We start from the raw sequence: 19,594 nt of genomic DNA, 5'->3' as shown, positions 1-19,594 counted from the left end.
TTTCCCTTCTTCCGGGTGTGAGCCAGTCAGGGGTATCTGACAGGTAGAACAGAAGACAGCACAGTTGAAAGAATAAAGACAATCCTCCATCAGAATCTCCTCCATCTGAAGAGAAGCTAAACATATTAAAAATCTTAGAAAACTTTTGCTTGGGGAGAAAAGAGAGAGATGCAAGACGTCTTTACAATCAGAATCTGTTTAAAGGAATAAAGAAGTATGCAACACTTACAATGCCATCCTCAGCAGTGTCATCCCCCGTGGGCTTAGAGTAGTGTAACTCTGCTGAGGATGGCACTGTTGAGTCCTTCACAGGGCTCCAGTGTATTTATTTACAAAATTTATACCCCGCCTTTCTGCCTTCATCAGGGCTCCATGGTGGCTAACAGTTTTAAAATATACATAATAAAAAGACATCTTAAAACTTCTTTATAAACATTAAAACAATGACATATCACTCAAACAATTAAAATCGTTAATATACTCATACAATAAAATAGATATAGACAACAGTTAAAAACAGGGTAAAAAGGAAGATCAGGGAGGGAATGCCAGACAAAACAGAAAAGTCTTCACCTGCTGGCAGAAGGTGGCAACAGAAGAGTACAAGCGACTGTCTGGGAATAGAGTTCTGAAGTTTCAGGGAAACAACAGAGAAGTTCCTCTGCCAGGTTGCCACTAGGGTTGCCAGGTCCCTTTCGCCCACCGGCAGGGGGATGGGAGGACATTCTGTTCTGGGAGTGGGAAGTAACGTCACACACAATGGCCACACACATAAGAATATGCTCTGGGAATTTGGGATGATCCTATATGCATGCTTTTATTAAGTATATATAGGTGCCAAGCATCTGAGGAAAGTAGCGTTCCACCAAACACACAACTAAAGCCCTCTGGTTTTTGTTCCAGATAATCTCATTAGAAGCACATCGAAATTTAAAGAGCTTCTCTTAGTGCTTTGATGATTCGGTTCATTTTCATCTACCATGGATGTGAAGATTTAATTCACGGGGCTAGACAATGTTGAGCTTGCCAAAGTTTACTTTTCTTCCAAGAACAGATGACATCTCCCAGGTGAGTAATTACAAAATAAAATACATTCAGGTACACCTAATGAATACTATTACCATTGATCATGGTAGGAATAAACAATGAAGCTCTTCTCTGGGATCATGATGTTTTCCTACTTGCAGACTTCAGTTTCAGAAGACTCAAAACCTTAGAGCTGGCATCTGGATAAGAACAAACATGGGAAATTCACACAAAAGCTGGCTTGTAGAGCAATATTTCAGTGAGATGAAATAATATTAGAAAATCTGTTTTTTTATAATGTTGATGCTGGTGAGCACCTCTGACAGGAGTGGCACATTAAAGGGGGAAGACGCAGCTCTCAGTGGGCAGATACTTAACTTTATTTAGCACAAACATTACAGTGGCTTTTGATATGCCCCACAGCTAGACACCCTTGATTTGGCTCAGGGTCTTTTGCTGCTTTACATGCTCAGCCAGGGGGATCATCACAGCAGCCACCTTCCACCTCTCTCATAGGCAGGGGTTATTTCGTAGAAAAAGAGGCGCAGGAGCTCATTAGCGTAACTCATTAGCATAACTTATTTGTATATGCCACACCCCCTGACATCACCAGAAGTGTGTCAGAAGGCAACACCCACCGCTCAGGCACCACTGGACTGTTTTGGATTGCTAGCTATTTGGGGGGGGGACTGCAAATCTGTCCTCGCAGAGGAGGGAGAGCTTGTACCTGAATAAAACTTAGTCTTAAAGGTGCCACTGGACTGTTTTGGGCTGGGGGGGCGGGGGGGAGCTCTGCCACTTACCTGGCTGCTTCTTGCTCTGACTGAGGGCTGCTGGGAGCAGGGGGTGGGGCTTGTTGCATGTGCCCACCCGCTGGGCTCTTTACTGCCGGAGCTCCGCTCCTGCGCACTCCTGCAGGAAATGACCCCTGCTCATAGGTAGTTCCATAACTCTCATTGTCTTCAGTTTGGTAAATCTGCTGTACTGCCTGGGCCTCAGGCAAAGTGTGGGCCAGCTCGTCCATATTCTCTCATACTGTTAGTTTCTTTGGCCATTTCACATTCCACTTACCTATTGGGGTCATATCCTCTCTATCACACATCTCTCCTGTCTCCCTAGACCTCCCTAGACCCCACTAGAGGCACCTCAAGGTGGAGTGCAAAGCTGGGCTCCTGACCCTTGGACCAATACAGGGACAGAGTGGTATACTCTGTGAAAAGTTTCCTGTTAATAAATATCTGTAGATTATTTCACAAAGACAGTTGGGGGTACTGCTTGCAGAGAATTTCCATACAATCGCTGGCTGAGCTGGCCCAATGTCACAGATTTCAAAAGTCTCTAGGTTCAGATGCCTGAGATGAGAATAGAGAGGGCAGGACAGCCCAAAAAATAAAGGAGAAGAAACTGAGTCAGTAAAGAGGGAGACGGGCTTATTACGCATGCACAGCTTACTGCAGATTTTCCGAGCAGTAAGCCTTTAAGCTTGACTTCAGATTCTGTGCCTGTCTTATGCAGCATTCTTTTTCCTCCAGTGTATTCATTCTGCAGCTACAATTTTTAAAATGCACTTTTCTAAATCAGGCTGAAATGTCACTTATGATGTGTGGGGGGTGGCGTCCAAAGTTTGTTTTAATTCATGCAATTGCCCTATCGCAGATGTGCAGTAGCATCCAGCAAACACTTTCCATTTAAATCCTCATGGTTCAGTTTTTGCGCAAGCATTTAAGTGTTAGTTCCTTGAATGAAAGGGAACACAAAGGAATGTAGGCAAAGGGGGGAAACCCATTGTTGAAACTGACAATACTATTTTTGAAACTGACAAGCCCCATTTTCCATATTGCCAAGCACTAGGGGATTCTCTGCTGTGTTACTGGCCATTGTGAAAAAAGGAAAATAGTCACATGATCTCATAATAGGGGAGAACATGCTGGATGTACAGAATGCACAGTAGAAACCAATGACACTGGCACTGAATGTTTTGATCGCTGGCAATATGAGTGTGTGTATATCTGTGCAAAGTTGGTTGCAACTCCACCACGCTTTGCACAGGGCTGCAGTTTTTTATGGGAAAGGAGTCCTCTGGCAGAAGCTCTGGAGAACTTTTTTTAGACTTGTGCCACTAATTGAAAAAGAAATGGTATTTTTGCTGATGCCCTAGTGCAGCTACACAGTAACACTAATTTCCTGCCCTCCCTTGCAAATGTGTGTGATTTTCTCTTTGTGATTTTCTAATTTGATCCAGCATACTGGTTGTGATCTTGGCAGTTTTTAAAAGCTGTTCCTGAACTGATTTCTTCCATGGTTAAGAGCACAGACTCTGATCTGGGAAAACTGGGTCTAATTCCACACTCCTCCACATGCAGCTGCTGGTGTGACCTTGGGTCAGTCATAAGTTCTTTCAGCACTGTTCTCTTAAGGGCAGTTCTCAAGACAGCTCTCTCAGCCCTGCCTACATCACAGGGTGTTTGTTGTGGGGAGGGGAAGGGAAAGGGATTGTAAGCCACTCTGAGATTCCTTTGAGTAGTGAAGGGCAGGGTATAAATCCAATCTCTTCTTCTTCTAAAGGGAAAAATGTTTGCAAAGCTTTAAGCTTCCCATCCTAGTGTCTCTCTCTCTCTTTCCATCTCATGTCAATTTCATTCCTTGCTGAGGGTCTCCCCCCTTTATTCTGTTTGCATGCAGCACTGAAATCTTTTTTTTTTGCACTGAGGACACTGCCATTTGGCTCCTCTTCAGTCCCCCTTTCAAATCAATACTACCAGGGAACTAAACTTCACGCAACTCATTTTAAACTTTTCCCTCATAGTTTTAATTTTTTTAATTCAGCAATCCGAGACTAGTCATTCCTGCCCATCTAACTATCTCCAGCACTGTGAACATAAGCCCAAGATGGATTACATCCTCTTGCACAACTTTTTGATTCTCCCAGTCATTTTTTTTAATCTAGTGATCCAAGATTAGCGATAGTCTCATATTGCTAGACTCATGCCGCTTGTCATAAAAATTAAGAATTTAATCAATGGAGCTTGTACACCAATGAAATGGGGAGGGTGATGGAAGGTGCAGAGTGGATGGAATTACCTTGATGTAGGCTGGGGAGTGATCTTTGAGGGATGGCAAAAGGGCAGGGAGAAATCCGAGGGAATCTGTACATTTTTTAATTACCTTCAGCTTGGAAGTGAAACAAGGGAAAAATCGGCACAAAAGCATTCTCAGAAAACTTGAGGAAACAGTGACCAGAAAGCAAACTGAGGCCTGAAGGGAGGAAAATCAATGCAGAATGAAAAAGAAAACTCAATGGACGTGCACGGTGAAAGCGAGTGAAAAAACTGTGCATAATAGGCCAGAAGACAGCAGGGGGCTGAAAGAGAGAGTGGTCCAGAGTAATGAGAGGAAATGAAGGGCCAAAGGATGAGATGTAAATCTGTGAAAGAGATCAGGCTGGCAGAGGAAAGATGTACATGTTCAGGATGGAACTGCAGGGTTACAGGAAGCTGAAGTTCACATATTGCTTTGGAGTAACTTACCAAGTATTGAGTTATAGGCACCTACTTTTTCTTTAACAAAACTAGTCATAAATCAACAGTATTCTAGAGGGAAAAACCAGTTTATTCTCTTACACTAACACTGGTTACCTTTCTGCCATTTTATGTTCCAGGTGCATTAGGATGCCATAAGAGGACTGCCTTGAAAATTAGGCTGCTGGGTTTGGTGCATCTGACATTCTGTGGCAGTGGGCATTCCTCTTTCTTTATGGTTGTGCAGATAGCAATTTCATTAGGATGCACAGGAGTCTCACACTGTAACTGGTAAGTATGGACGAACGCTATCAGCAGCATCTCATCCCTGCGCCCCCAAAGTACAATGCCATTCCTGGCCCTGATTGACGAAGGCAGGAGAATGTGATATATAACCGGTGAGACAATATTAACTGAGTTATGCTATAGCTGCAAGTAGTTTCTGCCATTGTATTGGATCCAATTCAGACTATGCTGGTATGTATTTTGTGATTGTGAGTGAACTATGTTTCGCATCTTAGAAATGTGGGGAGAATACTAAATTAGTTAACACATTGCTATAAACCATCAAGTGATCACGATTGTTGAATTTTGGCATATACTTTTAATTATACTAAATATATGTTTGCGAACTAACAATTATTTCTGACAGTTGAATTACTGAATATCTGACCATTCCATCAGCTACTAATTTTATGAGTCTGTCATCAGAGCAATAACATTACATTATTAAAAAAAAAAAGTATGAGCACAGAAGCTATTCCTGAGATGGATACCATGATCATAATACCAGTCAATCCTTACTGTGAAAAGTCAACAAAAAGATACTGTTGAGATACTGAGATTAAAAACAACTTCAGTGAAGAAAATGTTGCTCTTAGTAGATAAATTCTTAGTGAATGCCTCAAGGATTACTGTTAAAGGGGGAAACAACAGTATTTATTAAAAAATGTGCTCCAGCTTAAAAATAGCCTTCAGACTGAAAAATCTCTGTTTTTTTAAATCATTTAACTGGAGATAGCAGAACAGATTAATCAGCATAGTAATTAAGCAAGATATGTTTCTGGCTTGCTTGTCTGGGAAGAGTTTTGGAAACTCAAGAAAGCAAGTTCAGAAGATAAACTTAATAAATGTGTATGATTGTTATGGGCTATCATGAAAGTATTTGGCAAAAATGAAGTGTTTCACAATAATAAAATGGATTCTTCCCATACCCGGATCTTTTCCGAACCTTGTTAATGAGATGTTTTCCACAAGGCAATCTACAAGCAAGTGTAGGTTCAAATAAAGATGATAAAGAAGTAAAACTCCAACTGTTTTAAAGCCAGTTGTGGTTCTACCATTGGGAGTCAGAATTATGGCCTTAGAAATTAACATTATGATGTAGAATTGACTACCAGGCAGGACAACATCTGATTAATTTAACCCTTTCCCTCTCCATTTCCACCCCATCTGTATCTGTTCTATATGGAAAATAGGGACCCTGAGGAGAAGAGTTCTTACATTATTCCAATGGTATGGGGGCAGCTGCAGCACTGCTCCTTCCCGCACTTCTTGGGGAATATGATGCATGCTATTCCTCAAATCACCAAATGAGAAGGGAGCACTCACTGGTGAAGACCCTGATGCTGGGAAAGATTGAAGGTCAAAGAAGAAGGGGACGGCAAAGGATGAGATGGTTAGACAGTGTTATCGAGGCAACGAACATGAAATTAAGTAAACTCTGGAGCACGACGGAAGACAGGAGGGCCTGGTGTGATGTGGTCTATGGGGTCACGAAAAGTCGGACTTGACTGTGTGACTGAACAACAGCAACATTCCTCAAATCACCATGAACCTTCTAGAAACTCAGGTAATAGCCATGTGGGAGAAGCTGCAGGGTAAACTTATATGGACAGAGGTTTTTCACATTATTCCTTCTGTACAAGGGATGCTACTGTACCTATAGGAACCCAAACCAAATGGACTTTGTTGCACAGCCCAAGGAAAAAGCCTTGGCTGGATGGACAAGGCCTACAGCCATGTGTTCCCAATCCACGGTTTAAGCGATATGCTATTCCTTTTATAAAAAAGAAATGGAAAACAAAAAGGATAGAAGACACCCTATAAAACAAATCTTCAGTAAGGCTTGTATCTAGTGGATAGTTTCAGAGGATGGAAGGAGGGGGATTTTCACCAATTCTCCTCTCCCACTCTAGACTTCCAGCTCCCCCCTTATGTCATTTCAGGGGTCCCTGTCCCCCCCTTTCCATTCTGAGGCCTTGCTGCTTCCCTGCAGATGACGGAAGGTGGGTCACCTGGAGGATAGGGTGGGAACCCAGGTGGGGATCCCTCCACCACCTTGAAAGAGACTGGGGATGATGTAGAGCTCCACACTGCCTCAAGCAGGTCCCCAGACATGCAGCATGTATATTTTCTAAACAAATAAGCCCCTTAGGAAAATGTTACTGTAACAAAAAACATCAACAATTCTTCAGGAATTATAGGCAGGAAAATCTTTAGGCAGCACCATGTTAATTTATAGTGATGTCTCCACACTTAATATTGGCATAGACATACCATGTTCAGCTTTGGAGTGGCTACTGCAAATTTAGCTACTCTGTATGCGATATACTTCTCCTGGTTAGATTAAAAAATATGATTTCAGATAAATTATCAGCATGGGCATGGGGGTTCAGGGAAGCAACAAAGGATGACAAAAATAGTAAAGAAGCATGTACTCATACCCTCATAGTCCAGTGCAGCCGCAGCCTGGCCACTAAGGACCCTCAGGTGGGGCAGGCCTGAATGCCCATCCCCAAGGAGCTGGGCCAGGTATGCCATGGCTATAGCAAAATGGTGCAGGTGCCCCCTACTGTCATAAAGGTCTAGAGGTCCACCACCCCATGACAGCCCTGCCATCAGATGCAATGCCACCATCTGCTCCATGTGGGCGGCAGCCCTGCCATCAGATGCCTACAAAGGTGCCATTCCATCGCTCACAGATGCTGCTGCATGTTCGACAGCTCCCCTTGGATCCTTAGCTGCAATGCCACCATCTGCTCCATGTGGGCCTATTGCTAGGTAATAGTTGCCAGGACACCCATCGGTGCTGCACCTGTGGGGGAAAAGGGGGCACAAGCTAGGTGATGCCAACAGGGATGGTAGGCTGTCACCCAGTCCCCTGGGCAGGGCACTTGACCCAGTAAATCAGAGGTGTCAAACTCATCTCTTACAAGGGCCGGATCTGACATAAATGTCACTTTGTCAGGCCGAGCCATGTGTGCCATAAAATGTAATACCAGGTACCAGAGATATAAACTGTATAAAGGACAGCAACTGGTAAGCTCCGAGTTGGGGTATCCTCACTGCAAGGCCCCATGGGCTGGGAGGGGTGTGTGCAATGGAAAACCCATACGGGCATACTGGAAAGCCAGTGGTGCAGTGCTGGGCAGATGCCCCCACGTTGCTTGACTGCTGCAGATGAGGTTCTTCTGCCATGCTGAAGCCACAATCAGAGTGGCTCCGCAAACTCCTCCCAAGCAGCCTCCTGTTCCTTCCCTTGCACTAGTTGCCCGCAGGCCACCTAAGAACCCCGGAGAGGCTGGTTCTGGCCCCCGGGCCTTAAGTTTGACACCCCTGCAGTAAATCATTCACAGTGTGCAATGCTGTAGCTGTCCATCAATCACCTAGGAGGCCTATGATGTGGGGGGCTAAGCCACCCACCAGCATGGTGCTCTCATCTTCACAACATGGACATATCTTCCATGGGTGGGACAGCCAGAGAAGCACTGGGGTGCCTGCATTCCCTGGAGTCTGATCATCCCTTCTGTACCCATACACACTCCCACCAATGCTCCCTCTGAGCTGTGGAGTCTTGTGATCAAAAATTCTACTTTGTGAGCTACTGGCATTAAAGTTGTGAGCGAGTGATTTGGCTACTGCATAAATTAGTTTGCTCTGGAGCCATCCTTCCTGAGCTAAGACAAACATGTGTGAGCCAGAGGCTAAAAAACTGTAAGCTAGCTCACACTAACTCAGCTTAGAGGGAAGACTGACTCCCACCCATTCTGTCTGTTGGGGAGCTCAAGATGATGATGCCCTCTGAGCTTCCGGTGTTGGCGCCGCGAGCGGACACGCCCAGGGAGTTTCCCGGGCCGTTCGCTCCCTCTTCGCTCCTTGGGGGCGCCCCGCAATTGCGGGGGGACTCTCGGCTCAACCTCCTGTAGGGAGGAGAGCAGCAGGGGGCTTTTTCAGCTACCCCCGAGACGGCGAATCTCGGGGGCGATGCTGACTTGCCCTGAAGCAGGAGCGGAGCCGTGGAGAAAACATGGCTGCCATGTTTTCAGTAGCGGCGACCGGCCGGTGTTTTTAAACTACATATGAGGAAATCAGCTACACATCACACGAAGAGAGTCAAGCGCGTAGAAACAAGAGGAGATTGAAGCATTCGGGATTTAAATGCCCCCAGAAGATGTTCCCAAGCATGAAAAAAGCGTCTGCGAGACAGACTGGGGATGGAATGTATTGTAAAGTGGAGGGGGTAAGAAAAGTTTCATTTTCACCCTATTTGATCTGCAACTGTTTGATATGAATGGAACTGGATGGAAAGTAACAAGACAATAAATTAAAAGGGCTATATAAAGTGACTTTGTTTAAAAATTTGTGGCGTCATGGAGCGGGAAGTGGAGGAAGAACTGTTGAGAGTTTCCCCTCTCTAAACCTATTGATTTAGAAGGGAATAACTTTATTTAGAGTTGCACTGTGAGTAGGCCTGTTCATGATTGGTCTCTAAATGTTTGGGGGGCTGTGCACATTGGCTTGATGTAGGGTGTCCAAGCAAATTACAGAAATATAGCACCCATAATAAAGATCTAAGTGGAATACCCTGCATTCTCCTTACATGTCTTCTTGTTCTGGAGGGATGGTTTACAATGGCTGAAATTAATATATACCAGTTCAACTGATGAGGCTCAGTGGTTTAGGTGTGATAGTTCCCCTAAGGATGTGGTTATGAATGAGAACTTTGTGGTCCACCATGCCAAAAGATGTAATGCCTTGTATTTTCCTCCCATCCTTCTGCCATGTGCAAGGAGGTCTCATGAACCACAAGCTTAAATCTATCAAAATTGATTGTGCCAGAGATAACATTGCTGCAAAACTAGTGAACTAGTTTATTCCAGTCCAGACCATTATAGTCAGTTTCAAACTGTGCTACTTCAAGAGTATATATTTACCTGAACTAGTTTACAGTGAAAAAGGTCTACTCCCAATCCTATTCAGGTCTATTCAATGGGTCTACTCCCAGGGAAGTGTTTATAGGATAGCACTATTAGGTTCAAACATATAGAAGATAATCAGTTTTGCTCATCTCATCTTGAAGGTTTGAATTTATCTTTTGACAAGTGGGGGCAACAGTGGGAGAGCTTCTAGTGTCCTCCTGATGGCACCTGGTATTTTTGGCCACTGTGTGACAGAGTGTTGGACTGGATGGGCCATTGGCCTGATCTAACGCTGGTTTCTCTTATGTTCTTAAGTGAGGACCCATGAGACTTGTGCGGAGGTAAGGGGGGAGGATTCCACCAGTTTGGTATAGTGGTTAAGTGTGCGGACTCTACTCTGGGAGAACCGGGTTTGATTCTCCACTCCTCCACTCGCAGCTGCTGGTGTGACCTTGGGTCAGTCATAAGTTCTTTCAGAGCTGTTCTCTCAAGAGCAGTTGTTGAAAGAGCTCTCTCAGCCCCACCTACCTCACAGGTTGTCTGTTGTGCGGAGGGGAAGGGAAAGGAGTTTGTAAGCCGCTCTGAGACTCCTTTGGGTAGTGAAGGGCGGGGTATAAATCCAATCTCCCCCTCCTCCATCCTTTTTGACCCCCACACTAGATGGCCCAGTCACTAGCCAGCCCACTGGCCTGCAGAGCTGCCACCAACAGCCACCTGGCTTTTACAGCTGGGGTGGCAGGCTCCAGCTCCTTTGCTTCCTCCCTACCCATCCACAGTGCCTCTGCTCCACTAGGCTGGCTCATGGGGGCTCCAGCTCTCCACTCCTCCTCCCCACCCACCTGGCTTGACAATGTGGCAGCAGCTCTGTCTCTTTCACCCACTCCCACAGCCACTCAGAAGGGGGCTCGCCATCACATTGTCTGCAGAAGCAGCTTTCCTCATTTTGAAGAGGGGATTTAACCCCCTTCCATTTTGAGTGTTTCACATTTTTCTGCAAGCCTGAGTGTTCTCTGGGTCTGCAGAAGAATACCCCCTATCTGTACCCAGCCGTGTTCTTTGGTTCTATCAGTCTGCATGGGGCCCAGGTTCAACATTAGATAAAGGATAAGGCTCAGTGACTTCACTGCCACAGTTTTTGTCAAGATTGTGCCCCTGAGTCATGAGCTGAGACTGGGTATGGGAATTTGGGACTGTATTACCAATTCAATTTTTTAAAAATAAAGTGTGTATATGATCCAAAGAGAAACCAGAGTATATAAAGTGTATATATATCTCATCCAAAGACTGCAGCTTTGGTTCCCAAATTACAACTGAGGAAATTGATTTTTGAGGCATATTCCAACATCTAACCAATAAGCACTGATAGATCTGCAGAATGAGATTTTCTTCCGCCATGTTTTGAATTGCACCAAAGATAAGTACAAATAACTACTTCCTTCCCCTGCCACTAGGGTTACAAATACAAGCAGGAGAATTGTTAGTTTTAATCAGCAAGTAATTTAGAAGAAAGGAACACTGATAATACAACCTGCTGCCATGTCAGCAGCTAGGTTTGTGGCATCTTTTGTCCCAGTGTTGCAATAGCTGCTTGTGTGCAAAACTTTTCTCACTTAAATTCATTTTTCACACAGGATGGAAAATCAAACTGTTGCGCTTAATCAACTACCCTGGCTGCTCGACAATCTACCAGCAGTTCTTGTTTCTAGAATCCCAAGGCAATGAGGAAGTGACAGCAAGAAAAGTAAGAGCAGGGTACTTCCACTGTGGCATCTACCAGTACTTCCCCCATATCCACCAAGCTTCACAGAAACTGGGCAGGACTACTATAAGACAGGGTTCGTTATTGGTGAAAAGTATGCAGACGGACGAGTGATTTCAGCTTTGCGTACTTTATTAGATCAGGAAAAAGACAAAGTAACCAGCTCGCAGGCTGGTTTATATACGCAACAACCCCGCACCCAAAACACACCCACACCCAAGTGATTGGCTATTTACAGTGGCCGAGAGTTCCATAGGCTTTTGGCCGGGAGCCTAGCCTGCCGATAGGTGCCGGCTAGGATCCACTTGTCCCATTGTTACTGAGAGTGAAGCTCGGCCGCTTTGCATGACCGCGTGGTGAAATGGCCACGCACGCGGTGAGATGGATACATTACAACTGGCTGCCCCCACTCAACTGATTTCTGCTGCAATGGCTGCCACTGGAGGATCAGGACTCACAAACACCTGGGATTGCCTTAGTCAGTGTGTGATTCCATTCGCCCTTCATGCTTTCCTTTTTATTCCCACTTCTCTTTCTTGCTCCCTGTAAACCCCCCCCCCCAAAAAAAAACAGCTTTCCTTAAAGCAAGCTGAAAGGTGTTGTGCTGACTCCATCTCTTGCAGCTGTTATTTTGGGTTTGGCTCCACCTGGGGTGGCCCTCACCATCCCCTCTCAAAATTCAAAGGGTGATCATAGCCTCAAAAAGGTTTGGGACCCCTGAGTTACAGGATGCCACTTGGTATCCTTAGCCTCACCCCACAGCAGGTGTCATGAGTAGGCTTAGGTGGTTACTTGCCAACTAATGAGAGGTGCTCGTGGGCCCACTCACAGTGACAGCCTCTGCAAGTGGAGAGAGTCTAGAGCAGGGGTATCAAGCCTATGTCCCACGGGCCAGAACCAGCCCGCCCAGGCCTTTAATCTGGCCCAGGAGTGGGGCTCTCTTCTCTCCCTCCCCTGCCCATCCTCGCTGTTCTGAGCTTGAGCTACCTTAAAGTATAAAGAGAAGAGGGCGGGGCTGACTCTGAGCAGAGAGCACAGGGTAGGGCTGCCAAACTTCCCAGCCACTGCTCCCAGCCTCCGTAATCCATGCCACAGGTAAGAACCGGGGGAGGGGGTCCTTCTGTTGTGATCCTTGTGCTTCTTTTTTATTTTAAAAAATTGCTTTGCAAAATTCCACTATTCCCCCACCTTTTCAATTTAGGCAGGCATGTTTTAAGGGCATGGGGGAGGAGGTTTGGGACCAGCCGCGGTTAAACTATAGAGTTCAGCAAACTCAAGGGATTCCAGTTTTGCATAGAAATATTAGTTTTAACACACACACCCTCCTAATGTGGGGCTCCAATAGCTGCTATAATATATTTAGTTGTGCTTGTCTGTATCCTTTATAAAGTTTATACCTCTACTACCTGGCATTACATTTTTTGACACGCATGGTCCGGCCCGACAAATCTGACCCTCATAACAAACGAGTTTGACACCCCTGGTCTAGAGGAATCATCTGAAGCCAGGGAAGAGGTCACCTCCTTCTCAGCTCCCCTGTACCCCTTCCTGCCTCCCTCCCCAACTTTTCCCTCACAGTAAGCTATCTGCACACAGCATTTACTTCTGCATGCTTGGGAAGATTCAGTGTATTTACTGTGGGATGCTCTAAAACAAAGGACTGGGTTGCCCATTGGGAACAATGGGAGAAGATTGAAAGTCCAGTGTGTTGGAATATACGAGGTCTATAGTGCACCTACTTGAAGATCAGAACAGATTATAGGGGACAACTGAAGGACTGCTAGATATTTATAACATATTTATTACCTATTATTAACATATTTATTACCAATGTTGTTCCCCCCTCGTTGAACTGAAACAGAACTAAGCTTGTCATTCTTTTGATCTCACTATTTTGCATGCCAATTTGACAAACCACTCCTATATATACAGCTATGATGTGTATTCGATTTCATCGTCTGACGAAGTGTTCATGCACACGAAAGCTCACACCTTGAATAAAACTTTGTTGGTCTTAAAGGTGCCATTGGACTCTAACTTTGTTCTATTGAAGCACTGCTAGTTAGCATAGCTAGATTAGGGACTTCCCAAAATTTCAAATTCCTGTCTCCTGATTGGCTCTTTGGAGACTTCCTGCTCCAACTGAGCTCTTCCCCCTTCGTTCCCGTCTCTCGCAGCAGTTAGTAAATTTTTTTTTCCCTCTCCTCTGTTCTATCAGAGTTTATTTCTTCTTTAATAAACCGAGTTTTCTTGAAACAGTTGGTGCTCTGATTCTCTGCATGTTTAAACTCTGCCAACACAGTCGATATAACACAGAAGTGTTCTGGGCCTCAAATGGCAGCCCCTACTCTACTACTCCCAGGTGTCATTCCACTCTGGGAGACGGCATGTTCAATCTGTGCTGGCAAAGACCAGGAATTCAGGAACCTCTGCCTACACCATAGATAATGAAACACTGACACCGAGTTGAGATAGCTCGGTGCTACTTGGTGAAGCTCCAAAATTTGTAAACAAAAAAGTCTGAGATTTTCAAACACATTGTACTTCTTGGGATTACCCAAACCTGAGATAAATTTAAATTGTAGCTTTATGATCAAATCTGAGGAAATTAATTTTTTTAATCCAATTCAAAATATGTGATTTTTAGTCCTAATAAATTGAGCATTTTTCTGTTGTTTCCATTTAATTTTCATAATGAGCAAGCATGGCCCATGAGATCCAATTTTTACATTCTAAGAGTGAACAAAAACCATGCAATCACATTCTTTTCCATGTCATAATAAGAGACTGTCCAGTAATTACCAACCTGTGTGCTGGTTTACCTACAGCATGTGCTATATTGGAATGGAAAAGTGATTAGTAAGAACCACTTGATGATAGTGCTAGACATGGACTGTTAAGGCTAGGTTTTAATAATTCACCACTCCATCTTAATCTATGATCACTGTAATCTTGACCAAGTCACTAAAGCTTTTTCTAACTTGACCCTCAGGGTTCTTTTGAGATTTTTATTTATTTCATTTGTACCTTGCTTTCTTCCAACAGGGACTCAAAGTTGGAAGGGGAACCCAGTTATACTCTCTTGCCCAGGGCCTACAAAAACCTGGAACTGGCCCTGTCCCCCCCTACACACACACGTGATGGCCACAGGATGATCCATGCTCAGACAGGGGCACATGTGGAATTTGTATCTTTCTCACATGAAAGATCCAAGTACATTAGATATAGGGATGGGCATGAACTGCAAAAATGCAGTTCGTGAACTGCGAACCAAACCGGTTCACTCACTGATAAACCCGTTCAGTTCACGGTTTGTGGATCCAGCAAACCTCATTTAAAGAGACTACAGTCTCTTTAAATGGGGTTTTCGCAAAGTAGCTAAAACAGCTGAGCAGAAGGAATGCTCCCAGCTGTTCAGTTGTTTCGGGCCTTCGTGTGCAGTCCCGTTCAGTCAGTCTTGGTTTTCATCATCCTGGAGCATTGGGTGTAATCTGCAAATTTGCCCACTACATGACTCACCCCTAATTTCAGATCACTGATGAATAAATTAAATAGTACTGGCCTCAATATCAGTCCTTGTGGGACCCCACTGCTTACTTCCCTCAATTGTATGGACTACCCATTGATTCCTGTTCTTTGTTTCCTCTCATTTAACCAGTTTTTAATGCATCAGAGAACCTGTCCTCTTATCCCATGATTGTGGTTTGGTGAGGTACCTTGTTGAAAGCCCAGGTATATGATGTCTACTGGGTTACTGTTGTCTGTGTGCCTGTTGACTTTCTCAAAGAACTTCAAAAGGTTGGTGAGGCAGGACTTCCCTTTGAAGAAGACAGGCTGATTTCCCCTCAGCAGGCATTATCACTCTATGTGCCTAAGAATTCTAGCTTTGATTCCAGTTTCTACTAATTTGCCTGGGACAGGCTGACTGGCCTGTAATTTCCTGGTTCCCCTCTGGATCCCTTTTTAAAAATTGGTGTCACTTGCTGCTCTCGTCTTCTGGTACAGTGGCTGAATTTAGTGATATGCTACATATATGATCCCACATCTGAGTTCCTTAAGAACTTTTGGGAGTATGCCATCAGGACCTGGAGACTTATCATTTTTAATTTCCCCAGTAGGTCTAGAACTTCATCTCTGGTCACCTCAATTTGGCTCAGTTCTTCAGATTCCTTTCGTGAAAACAGGAGCTGTGGCATACTTTCCACAGAGAACACAGAAGGAAAAAAGTCATTGAGCTTCCCTGCCATCTCCCCATCTTCCTTTAGCAACCCCTTTATTCCTTTGTCATCTAAAGGCCCCACTGCTTCTCTGGCTAATTTCCTACTCCAAATATATTTTATAAAAATTGTTTGTTTTTTGTCTGGATGCTTTTAGCAACCTGTTCCTCAAAAACTCTTTTTGCATGCCGAATAATTGACTTACATTTCTTTTGCCAGAGCCCGTGGTCCTTCCTGTCCAAGAGAAGTACTTTTTATAGCTTCCTTGACTTGTGCTGTTAACCATGCAGGCCTTCTTTTCGACTTGGCAGTGCCTTTCCTAACTTGTGGAATGCATTCTATTTGGGTTTCAATTAGTCTAGTTTTAAATAGCTTCCATGCATCCTTTAGGAATTTGACTCTCTTGTATTTCCTGTTCAGCTTCCTTTTTACTGTTCCCTTCATTTTTGTAAAGTTCTCTCTTTAGAAATCAAGTTTCAGTTTTTAGGGGTAACTTTCCATTAACCTGAATATTGAACTTAATTTTATTTATTTATTTTATTGCATTTATACCCCACCCTCCCCACGAACGGGCTCATTGTGGTCACTGTTTCCAATTGGTGTAACAACCTCTACATCTTTCACCAAGTTTTGAGACCCACTCAGAACCAAGTCCATGACCACTGACCCTCTGTTTGGCTCTGTGACCAACTGTTCCAGTGCACAGTCATTAATGATGTATAGAAATCCCATTTCTACAGCATGACTTGAGTACATGTTTACCTAGTCAATGATAGTGCTAGACATGGACTGTTAAGGCTAGGTTTTAATAATTCACCACTCCAGTCATGCCTGCCCCTGCTGATGTCATGCCTGCCTTTGCTGATGCCCCTGAACAGGCTCCTGAGGACCCTGAACAGGCTCCTGAGGACAGTACTGCAGCAGAAAGGCAAAGACTGGATCCTGTAGCTGAAAGCTATCTAAGTGGTGAGGAGGATAGAGCCTCCCAGGGAACACCTGCAAGGGATCAGTCTCTGCTGCAGCCCAGTAATTCATCATCAGACTCGCCTCCACCTGTAACCAGGCTCAGGAATGTAAGAAGACAACAGCTGAGAGAGCGAAGGCAGAATGCACGCATGCGTGCCAGAAGATCTCTTAGCCCTGATTACTGACAGGATCCTGTCCTCACTCCTGGCTAGCTAATGAGTTGATTAGCTAGCACTGTATATATGCAAGTCTGTTGCCAGCAGTCATTTGTGCTGGCAACGTCGTTTGTTCAGGACCTGAATCCTTGCATCTCTGCTCCAGACCTTGTGGAATTCTTCTCGGTTTGATCCTTGGCTTTTGACCTTCGGCTTTGTTGACCCTGCGTTCATCTCTGACTCCTCTGGTATTGTTGTGATTTATGGACTTGAAACTTTGGTATGTCTGACCCTGCTTTTGGACTGTGATTTAAACCTGCTTGAACCTTGCTACCTGATTTGCCCGACTTGACCTCGGACTGTTCCTGGACTTTTGCTTGCTTGTGTCACGCCCCCTGGTCCTGCCGTGACAGATTGCCAGCACCCACAACGCTCACACATCCCCACCATGGAAGACGGAGCAACCGGAGGTGTGGACCCCATGGAGGAAATGCTAGCACAGGTACAGCACTTAACTCAAGCTGTGATTGCTTTGCAACAACAGGCTGCTACAAATGCTGTTGCTGTAGCAAATGCTGGTACACCTCCCCCACGTTGCCCAATAAATCCTCCTGATCGTTTCGGTGGGAATGTTGATGAGTTCCAGGCATTCCTTGCCCAATGTAATCTGTATATTGAGCTCAGGGCTCGGGACTTTGTTTCTGAGAAGGCTAAAGTTTGTTTCATTTTAAGCCTCCTTAAAGGGCAAGCTGCCAAATGGGCCACGCCCTTGCTGGTGGGGAATTCTCCCTTACTATCTGACTTCCAGGCTTTCAAGGCTCATTTTGCCGCTGCTTATGCCAATCCTGTGAAAGCTGAAACAGCTAACCGCAAAATAAGGGCTCTTACTCAGCATAAAACCTCTGTCGCTCAGTACACCAATGAGTTCCAGCTGCTGGCTCAAGACCTGACATGGAATGAGGCAGCGTTTATTGACCAGTATACTGAAGGGCTGTCTGACGAAATTCTAGATGAACTTGCACGCAGTGAACGCCCTGACACTTTACAAGCCCTCATCCATCTCTGTCTCCGCATTGATGGGAGGTTACAGAGCCGCCGCCAAAACAGAAAAAAGGCTCTCGCCTTCCCCAGCAGAACCCTTCAGACCTTCCACCGGCCTTCCTCCCCCGGCTCCTCTCCACCTCCTGCAGGCACAGAGCCCATGCAACTTGGCACCGCTCGGCCCCGCCTTACTTCTGAGGAGAAGCTGAGACGGCGCACTCAACAGCTGTGTCTGTATTGTGGAGAAGCCGGGCATTTTGCCTCCAGCTGCCCTGCCAAGCAGAAGCGCTCACCACAACCGGCTCCACCGGTAAAAGAGCAGCCCCAAGCCTGACCGGACCCCCCGGTTTGGGGCCTATTCTGGGGTCCTCCAGTACTCCATACTCACCACAGACTCCCTTCCTGGTGCCAGTGCGGTTGCAACTCCCAGACAACCGCTGGCTCTTCATCCACGCCATGTTGGACTCAGGGGCCGCCTGTTGTTTCATGGACATTCTTTTTGCCAAAGAACACGGCGTTCCCCTTCAAGAGAAGGCAACCCCAGCGCTTGTAGAAGCCATTGATGGACGCCTGCTCCGCTCCGGACCCGTCGTCCAAGAAACCCAGCCACTCACCTTGTGGATACAGCAGCACCAGGAACAAATAACTTTCGACTTGGTGAGGATGCCGAGGTTTCCAGTCATCCTGGGTCTCTCCTGGCTGCGCCACAACAACCCTCAGGTAGACTGGGTACATCAGGAGCTCCAGTTCGGCACCAGTCCTGCACCCACGCCTTCCGTGGAAACGATGGTAGACACCCCGTCTTCAGCACCATCGCCAGAACCATCACCAGCTGCTTTGCTGCTGGGCGCTGCGGCTCCCGCTTTACCTGCCACCTATCAGGACTATGCAGACGTCTTTGACGAAAAGGAGGCAGACCAGCTACCCCCGCATCGGCCCTACGACTGTGCCATCAACCTCATCCCCGACGCTCCGTTACCCTCAGGCCGCCTTTACCCAATGGCAGAACCGGAGCTGGCTGCGCTGAGGGACTATTTGGACAAAAATCTGGCCAGAGGGTTTATTCGGCCCTCTACGTCTCCTCTGTCTTCCCCAGTCCTCTTTGTGAAAAAGAAGACAGGAGACCTCAGGCTCTGCAATGACTACAGGGCCCTGAACAAAATCACCATACGGGATAGGTACCCCCTCCCGTTGATCCCTGAGCTCATGGACCGTTTGCGGGGAGCTCAAATCTACACAAAGCTAGACCTGCGTGGCGCCTACAACCTGGTGAGAATCAAGGCAGGAGATGAATGGAAGACCGCCTTTGGTACCCGCTATGGCCAATATGAGCACTTGGTCATGCCCTTTGGCTTGACCAACGCCCCTGCAGTGTTCCAACGCTTTATGAATGACATCTTCCGTGACCTCCTCGACCGCTTCGTGGTAATTTATTTAGATGACATCCTGATCTTTTCCGCCACCGTGCCTCAACACATTGACCACGTAAGGCAAGTGTTGCACCGCCTGCGCACCCATGGACTCTATGCGAAACTAGAAAAATGCGAGTTTCATCGTAAGTCTGTTGAGTTCCTGGGGCATATTATCTCCCCTGAAGGCACGCTGATGGACCCCAAGAAGGTGGAAGCCATTCTCCAATGGCAGCCTCCCAAAAACCGGAAGGATGTTCAACGCCTCCTGGGGTTCTCCAACTACTACCGCCAATTTATAC

General features: G+C 45.8%; 1 long non-coding RNA gene across 1 annotated transcript in view; it reads right to left on the bottom strand.

Annotated features, from left to right (window-relative positions):
• LOC107109230 overlaps positions 1–19,594 on the bottom strand; it is a 27,823-nt gene continuing 8,229 nt past the window's right edge. Inside the window, exons 2-3 of the long non-coding RNA XR_001482470.1 lie at positions 1,122–1,226; positions 1–36 (exon numbers count right to left, since the gene is read on the bottom strand). This is a non-coding gene — a long non-coding RNA (uncharacterized LOC107109230). The remainder of the gene's footprint in view (positions 37–1,121; positions 1,227–19,594) is intronic.

This window comes from Gekko japonicus, unplaced genomic scaffold (genome assembly GCF_001447785.1).
Source record: "Gekko japonicus isolate JY-2015 unplaced genomic scaffold, Gekko_japonicus_V1.1 scaffold4, whole genome shotgun sequence".
NCBI classification, from domain to species: domain Eukaryota; kingdom Metazoa; phylum Chordata; class Lepidosauria; order Squamata; family Gekkonidae; genus Gekko; species Gekko japonicus.
Note: the sequence above shows the minus strand (reverse complement) of the source record. Positions and strands in the feature narration are given on the sequence as shown.